The sequence below is a fragment of the Bos grunniens genome, chromosome 8, assembly GCF_055505025.1.
Source record: "Bos grunniens cultivar Pamir isolate PY7600 chromosome 8, Bosgru_T2T1.0, whole genome shotgun sequence".
Taxonomy (NCBI): domain Eukaryota; kingdom Metazoa; phylum Chordata; class Mammalia; order Artiodactyla; family Bovidae; genus Bos; species Bos grunniens.
The window spans coordinates 1,008,877-1,017,832 of record NC_141172.1 but is presented as its reverse complement, the minus strand read 5'-3'; positions in this window follow the sequence as shown (position 1 = coordinate 1,017,832).

The following is an 8,956-nucleotide window of genomic DNA, read 5'->3' as shown; positions in this document are numbered from 1 at the left end:
AAAACAAGGACAACGGCTGTCAGGTTAGCCAAAGTGGAAGGGGCCATCAAGACTGAAAAGGGATGGTGGGAATTGCCAAGTGGCAAACTATTGGTACTGGAGGAGCTGGCACACAATCTAGTAAGCCAAACATACCAAGCGACCCACCTAGGCCATGCTGCCTGCTCACAGGTTAATGCTGCCTCTCGGGTATTCAGACAAAAATCTCTAGATATTTAGCTGAAAGGCACACTGCCCTTTGAATACCTTGGAGTAGACTTCACTGAAATGAAACCTTACCGAAACTATTGTTACCCTGTGGTCATGTTATGTACGTTCTCGGGATGGGTAGAAGCTTTTCCTACCTGGACTGAAAGAGCATCAGAAGTAGCCCGGTGCCTGCTTAGGGAAATATTTCCCAGATTTGGACTTCCTACCAGCATTGTTTCAGACAATGACCCGGCTTTTGCAGCTGATTTAGTACAACAAGTAGGCAAAACTTTAAACATCAAATGGAAACTGCACTACATATAGGCCCAGAGTTCTGAGATGGTGGAATAAACCAACAGAACATTAAAGCGACTCTCCAAGTGGATCATAGGGACTGACTGCTCCTGGGTGGACTTACTTCCGACAGCTCTGCTCAGACTTAGGATGACCCCACAGTCCCATGGCTCTTCTCCATATGAAATTGTGTATGGGAGGCCCCCTCCCATAATAAAACAGGTGTCAACAAATTTGTCTCAGGTAAGGGGGAATAGGATTTCACAGCAGATGGAATTGGGTAAGGTAATAAATCGGGTAACTAAGTTTGTACAAGAAAGGGTGCCATTCCCCCTTGGGGAACAAATTCATGAGTTTACACTTGGTGACCAAGTATGGGTCAAAGATTGGAAACATGATTTGCTAGCCCCTTGGTGAAAGGGCCCTTATGTTATTCTAACTACCCCTACTACAGGTAAAGTTGCAGGTATTGTCCCTTGGATCCATCATATGAGGGTGAAGAGAACATACCACGCAGGCTCAAAAAATGCTGAGTGGGCTGCACAAAGGGACCCTGCTGACCCTCAAGAGACTAAGACCATCCTTAACAAGAAGGAAAAGAAGATCCTGGATGAGACCCTTTAGGATGAAGCTGCTCAATCAACTCCTGCTTCTTGGCCTCATCAATGTGATTTTGAATTTAACTTCTGTTTCAACTCAGGACAATGTTTTCATCTCATGGGCACATTCCTATGCAGACTTCCACAACACTTCCAACTGCTGGGTATGTAGGGCTATACCTCTGTCAGTGATGGATGGACTTCCTTGGTGGGTGTCACCACTCTACCAAGGAGATTTTAAACCACTCTGCTCTTTTCTGGGATGACAAAAAGAGACTTTCCTCTCTCTTGTCAATCATAACCTCTCCTTGCTCTCTTGATGTAAGACCTACAGTCAATAGACTCAGGTCATGGGGTTACATTTGATATAAATGCCAGTGTAACAAAAGCCTAACCTACAACAAGCCCCAGTAAATCTACCTTATTTACATGCCAAGTGGACAAGATCCATGTTTCAATGATATGAGTATATTGCTGCCTTATTCGTACCCTCTATAGGGACAACAGATATCATGATTAAAGTGCAGGCCTTGACTAATTTCACAAAATAGGCCCTCCTAGATAGAACAAAAGACATTCAAGCCTTAAATGAAGAGAAAATCCAAATGAGAAAAGCGGTAATTCATAATAGAATGGCTTTGGACATACTCACAGCTGCTCAAGGAGGGACCTGTGCTATAATTAAGGTTGAATGTTGTGTATACATTCCTGACTTATCTGGAAATGTATCAACTGCTTTAGATGACATGAAAAACCAGGTAAAAGCAATGTCAAATGAAAACATTCCTTTCTGGACTTCAGTTGGTGGAAAACTATATTTACCACTGTTATAGTTGCCTTGATAGTTCTGCTTTGTGGACCCTGAATTTTACAATGTATTATGTATTTTGTAACCTGAAGGCTGATGTCATTCTCCCAAATTGGCTGTCGGAGAGCCAGGGTGCAATATATCTCATAATATGAGTTAAGAACATCAAGAGGGGGACTGAAGAAGGAATTCATAGGGTCTGGACTCCATCTTATGCCTGTTCATGCTGATCATGCTCAGCCATCTTTCCAGTGGACTCTGAACTCTGTGTTTAGTGTCTATGAAAACAACAACAGAAGGATAAGACCCCCCCTCCAGACAGGGGAAACTTGAAGATCATATCTAGGTTACTCATCACCTAAGAGAAAACATACACTAATCACCCTTTCCTCCAGACAGGCCATACATTTTTCTGTACCTATCGGAGTGTAACCTCAGGTTTATTGATTATTGGCTAATTGTTTGACTATTTGAGCACATGAGCACATAGCATGTGAATGATGGGGTTATTGGGATTGTAGTTTCCTTGGTTTATGTAAATCTCAAGGAATTAGGAGTGGTAGGTTCAGACACGTACACATGGGGTATAAAAGATTTTCACAAATACTGGTCGGGGTCTTTGGCTAAGAGGAGAATCTGCCTTGGGCCCGCCAGTGTAATAAACTGTACTCCACTATCTGTATTCTCCTTCTGAGTGAGTTTGCTTCCTGGAACATGTGGCTACAAATGAGTTACATGTGGAGCCATCAAATAAGAGATTTAGACTTGTTTTCATGGTGTGTGTGTGTGTGTGTGCACACGTGGGTGTGTGTGTATAAGCAAAGAGATTGCTGAGGTCTGAAAACCCAATACATTAATAGATAGCATTTAAAGTCGATGAAATAAAGATTATTTAAGAAGAGAGTAAGATAGAAAAAAATCCAACAAAGGCACATTGAGGCCCCTATATTTATAGGCAGGAAATCCAATTCTGAGTGTTGGGGAAATATAACTAAAACCTCCTGCTAACCCAGAAAACCTCTCCACAACAGTAGAAGATAAAATGACATTCTTCCTGTTAAATTACCATTGTTACGAAATTACCACTATTAATACTATTGAATTAGAGTGGGGTGTGCTGCACAGGTGATCAACTAAGATTGCAAAGCCAGAAAGAAATCTTATTTTTATAGAATCAGGCAGATACAGCCTACTATATACATGTAAGATAATCAATAACTAGTGTTCAAATAGGCTTCTCTAGTGGCTCAGACAGTAACAAATCTACCTGCAATTTGGGAGAGGACTGAAAGCACTGTGTGTCACAAAGAGATCCTTCTAGATTCCCATGATAATTGGGTGGCCGTTGGCATTAGCTAACTGGCTTTATCCAAAGGAAAAATAAACTTCTCGCATCTTTGTTACAAGAGGGAGCTTTGTAACTTGGAGCTAAGTCTCCACTGAAATTAGGCTTTTACTCTCCCCCATAAACCAGAAGCCAGGGCCTTATCTTCCTTGCTTAGATGCAAAGAGATGGTTCTTAAGTATTTGAGATATTCCTGAGCCTTAAAACTGGCAAGAGACTTCTTAAGCCACAAAAAATGTACCTACATTTCTTACTTTATAGCAGCAATGCTTATTTTTTAAGCAACAAATATGCAAACGAAATGTGAGGTAGAGAGTCTCTTGTATTTTTTCACTGAAGAAAATTGTCTTTTTTTCCCTTTAGTTTGTATTGGGTTGGCCAAAAAGTTGTTCAGGTTTTCCATACAACTGTATGAAAAATTCATCAACTTTTTGGCCAACTCAATATTTATCCTTAGATTAGGAAGGAGGAAGACTAGGAGCACTTACACAGCAAGAAAGGAAACCAGCCAGTGGATCAATCAACAAGAAAGCTTTTGAAAAGGAGGATGCATACAATTTTATATAAGGAAGGTTTGAATAGTGACCTGTCAGATGTGGAAACATGGAGGACTTTGGTTTTTTTGTTTGTTTGTTTGTTTGTTTTAAGTATCAGTGGGATGATAAGAATAAAAGCCTTGACAGGAGTAACCTTTACAGGAGAGAAGGCAAGGAGGGGTGAAAGAGTTCATACTCTCTTTCAACAGTCTGCTAAACATAGAAAAGAAATAAGTAGTAGTTGAAGGGAAAGGCCACTACGGTTGATGCTTGTGTGATAATTCAAGAATGGAAAATGCTGACATGTCATGAGAACAAGGATGATTATGGCAGTGAGGTCTCGCATAAGAGATAAGAGGAGATGGAGACCTTGCACAAAATAGAGGATTTGGCCTTGTGTGAAAAGGGAGGTACAGATAGACCTACAGACTAGTGATGATGAAGTTTTCATCCCATTCTTTGCTTCATGAAATAAAAAGCAGAGCTATTGCTTCCAGTTCAAGATGGCAGAGTAGAAGGATGTGCCCTCATCTCCTCCTGTGAGAGCTCCAAAATCACAACTAGCTGCTGAAAAGCAATCAACAGGAGGATATTAGAACCTACCAAAAAAAAAAAAAAAAAAAAAGGTACACCATGTCCAAAGATAAAGAAGAAGCCACAGCGAGACATACTGGGCATATGAATGAGGGGCATAATCACAATAAAATCAAATCCCTTACCTGCCAGGTGGGTGACCCAAAAGTGGAGAACAATAATACCAAAGAAGTTCTCCCACTGTTGTGAAGGTTCAGAACTCCACATCAGGCTTCCCAGCCTGGGGACACAACAAAGGGACTGGGTATCCCCATGGAATCTGACCTTGAAGCCCAGCAGGATTTGATTACAAGACTTCCACAGAAATGGGGGAAACAGAGACTCCAGGCTTGAAAGGCACAAACTAAACCTTGGTTGCACCAAGATTCAGAGGAAAGGAGCAGTGACTCCACAGGAAACTGAACCAAAACTACCTGCCAGTGATGGGTCTCCTGTGGAGTCACGGTCAGCAGGGGATGACCACAGGGACAGGAGTGGCGGTGGCAGCAGCTGTCTGGAAAGGTGCCCTTTGGCACAAACACTCTTGGAGGTTGCCATTAACTCAATCATAGAGCCTGTAGACCCAAGGGCTGGGTCACCTCAGGACAAAAAACTACCAGGGTGGGTGTGTAACCCCACCAATCAGCAGATAACTGGATTAAAGCTTTACTGAGCAAGGTCCTGCCCACCATAGCAAGACCCAGTTTTTCCCACCCATCAGGTCCCTCCCATAAGAAAGTTTACACAAGCCTTTTAGACTCCTCCATCAGAGGGCGGACAGAAGAAGCAAGAAGAACCACAGTCCCACAGTGAGGAAAACAAAACCACATTACCAAAAGTTAATCAGCATGAAGAAGCAGAAAGTTACATTCCAGATGAAGGGACAATATAAAACCCCAGAAAAACAACTAAATGAAGTAGAGATAGCTAACCTTCCAGAAAAGGAATTCAGAATAACGATAGCGAAGATGATTCAGGATGTTGGAAAAAGAATGGAGGCAAAGATTGAGAAAATGCAAGAAATGTTTACCAAATACCTAAAAAAACTAAAGAACAAACAGAGATGAATAATACACAAAAATGAATCAACAGTAGAATATTTTAGGCAGAGGAGAGGATAAATGGCCTGGAGGACAGAATGGTGGAAATCACTGAGATAGAACAGAATATAGAAAAAGAATGAAAAGAAATGCAGACAGTCTAAGAGACCTCTGGGACAACATTAAATGCACCAACATTTGCATTATAGGGGTGTAAGAAGGAGAAGAGAGAAAGGACCTCAGAAAATATTTTAAGAGATAACAGCTGAAAACTTCTGTAACATGAGAAAGGAAAGAGTCTATCAAGTTCAGGAAGCATAGAGAGTCCCAGGCAGGATAAATCCACGGACAAACACACCAAGACACATAGTAATCAAACTGACACACGTTAAAGACAGAGATAAAATATTAAAAGCAACAAGGGAAAAATGACAAATAACATAAAAGGAAACTCCCATCAGGCCATCAGCTATTTCTCAACAGTAACTCTACAAGCCAGAAGGGAATGGCACGACATATTTAAAGTGATGGAAGGGAAGAAACTACAACCAAGAATACTCTACCCAGCAAGACTCTCCTACAGATTTGATGGAGAAATCAAAAGATTTCCAGACAGCAAAAGTTAAGAGAATTCAGCACCACCAAACCAGCTTCAAAACAAATGCTAAAGGAAATTTTCTAGGCAAGAAATGTAAGAGAAGGAAAAGACCTACAGAAAATAAACAGAAAACAAGTAAGACAGACAGCAATCAGTTCAGTGCAATCCTCAGTCATGTCCAACTCTTTGCAACCCCATGAATTTCAGCACGCCAGGCCTCCCTGTCCATCACCAACTCCCGGAGTTCACCCAGACTCAACGTCCATCAAGTCAGTGATGCCATCCAGCCAGCCCATCCTCTGTCGTCCCCTTCTCCTCCTGCCCTCAATCCCTCTCAGCATCAGAGTCTTTTCCAATGAGTCAGCTCTTCGCATGAGGTGGCCAAAGTACTGGAGTTTCAGCTTTAGCATCACTCCTTCCAAAGGACGCCCAGGATTGATCTTTAGAATGAACCGGTTGGATCTCCTTGCAGTCCAAGGGACTCTCAAGAGTCTTCTCCAACACCACAGTTCAAAAGCATCAATTCTTCTGTGCTCAGCTTTCTACACAGTCCAACTTTCACATCCATACATGACTACTGGAAAAACCATAGCCTTGACTAGATGGACCTTTGTTGACAAAGTTATGTCTCTGCTTTTTAATATTCTATCTAGGTTGGTCAAAACTTTCCTTCCAAGGAGTAAGCGTCTTTTAATTTCATGGCTGCAGTCACCATCTGCAGTGATTTTGGAGCCCCAAAAAATAAAGCCTGACACTGTTTCCACTGTTTTGCCGTCTATTTCCCATGAAGTGATGGGACCTGATGCCATGATCTTAGTTTTCTGAATGTATGCTGTGCTTTGCTTAGTCGCTCAGTCATGTCCAACTCTTTGTGACCTCATGAACTATAGCCCTCCAGGTTCCTCTGTCCATGGGGATTCTCCATGCCAGGATACTGGAATGGGTAGCCATACCTTCCTCCAGGGCATCACCCCAACCCAGGGATTAAACCCAGGTCTTCCACATTGCAGGCAGATTCTTTACCATCTGAGCCACCAGGGAAGCCCAAGAATACTGGAGTGGGCAGCCTATCCCTTCTCCAGGGGATTTTCCCAACTCAGGAATCAAACTGGGGTCTCCTGCATTGCATGTAGATTCTTTACCAGCTGAACTACCAGGGAAGCCCTTCACAATGCATACAAAATGCCAAAACTAATGTCATGTTGCATGTCAATTATACTTCAATTAAAAAAAAAAAAAAAAGCAGAGCTATTCTCTGAGATGGAGGAGGAAGAAGGTGTCAACTCAGCAGCTCAGAGTCTGATAGAATCACAGAGATGTGACTAGCCCAAAGCATAAAAAGCATCAGACACCCAAGACTGCTGGAGCTGATTTGTGATCACGAATTTAGGTGAGACTAGTGAGCATGGATGTGTGTCTGTCCATTGATTACTCTGCTTTGGCACAACTGTAGAATTCTTGGAGTACTAGATTCAACCAGGACTGGGTTTTGGTGAGGGAAGATCAAATACACAGCAAAGGACACAGGAACTGGGATGTCTGCTTGCTAATGACTAATGATTGGGGGTATTTACTTTTCAGTATTTTAATTTTCATGGTGAAGTAGAGAACAAGATTATCATCTGAGAGTAAATATGGAGGAGAATACATAGGGTTGATAAGAGGGAAAAAGTGAAAAACTTGCCCAGAGAAAGAGTGAATACAGAGGAATAGAGGGTTTCTGAGCAATAAGGACAGCCCATTTGAGCTTCATGGTCATGGATTTAAAAGGCAACCAGTCACCATAGCTGTTATTTTTCTCCAACCATCTTTAGATGAGTGCATTCAGGCAAGCAGTAGGAGGATTTAACCAGCATTTTGTACCTATCCATGCAATTGAGATGAAGGAAGAGAGGGACTGGGAATATGACACAAATATCAGGTGGTGTTCAGAGTGATTTTGCATGTATAGAAGCTAAGTGAGACTAAAGACTTGAGGGATTTGAGGGAAAGTGGAAACTTGGATATGGGTGAGGAGAGATGGCAAGAGATGATTAGCAGTGTTAGAACAAGTGACCTCAGAAGATGCCAAGAGAGAGGCATTTGCTTTTGATATCCTGGAGGGCTTATAGTCAAGGATTAAGACAAGTGAGTTCCTTGAGTAAATGCAGAAGACCATTGAAAGAGGGCACCCAGAATGCCCACAATATTAGGAGGATCTACATGGATCCTGAGATCACAGAAAAATAGTGCCAAGTCACAGTGGAATAGGAGTTACAGTTTTAAGGCATGAGGAGTTTTCATCAAGAGGAATGGTAGATGTCTACAATATAGAGGAGTGATACAAAAAGTATTAATAAAATGGCACTAAGATACACAAAGCAAGAATTGTTAGAAACCTAAATAACTGTATAAAAATACAAAAAAATGGGAGATTTAATACAACAACCTCAACAATTGACTTTACTAATTATATATATTACAAATTTGTATCATAAATTATATCAGAGAATATATTATTCTCAAGTACATAGGAGCATTTACAAAGATTCATCATGTAGTAGACATAAAGTTAAAAAACAACTTAAAAGTTTAAATCATACAGAGCATGTTTTTTGACAATGTAATTTAAAAAAAAAAAAAGGATATCAACTACAAAACAATAAGTAGACCATGTTTGAAAGTTAGAAAATGTATTTGTAACAGTTCATGAATCAAAGACAGAGTCATAATCAAAATTAAGCATATAACAAAATATCAGCTACAAAGCAGTGAGGGGCCGGTAAAGCAAAACTTAAAGAAAACTGTATAGTCTCTCTGTACAAATCAGAGACCAGGCAGAAAGACAGAACCACTAGAATCCATATATTATGAAGTTTGACCTTACCAACAAGGTCCTACCGCATAGCACAGGGAACTTATATCCAATCTGCTGGGGTAAACCATAGCAGAAAATAATATTTTTAAAAAAGAATATATATGTGTAAAACTGAGT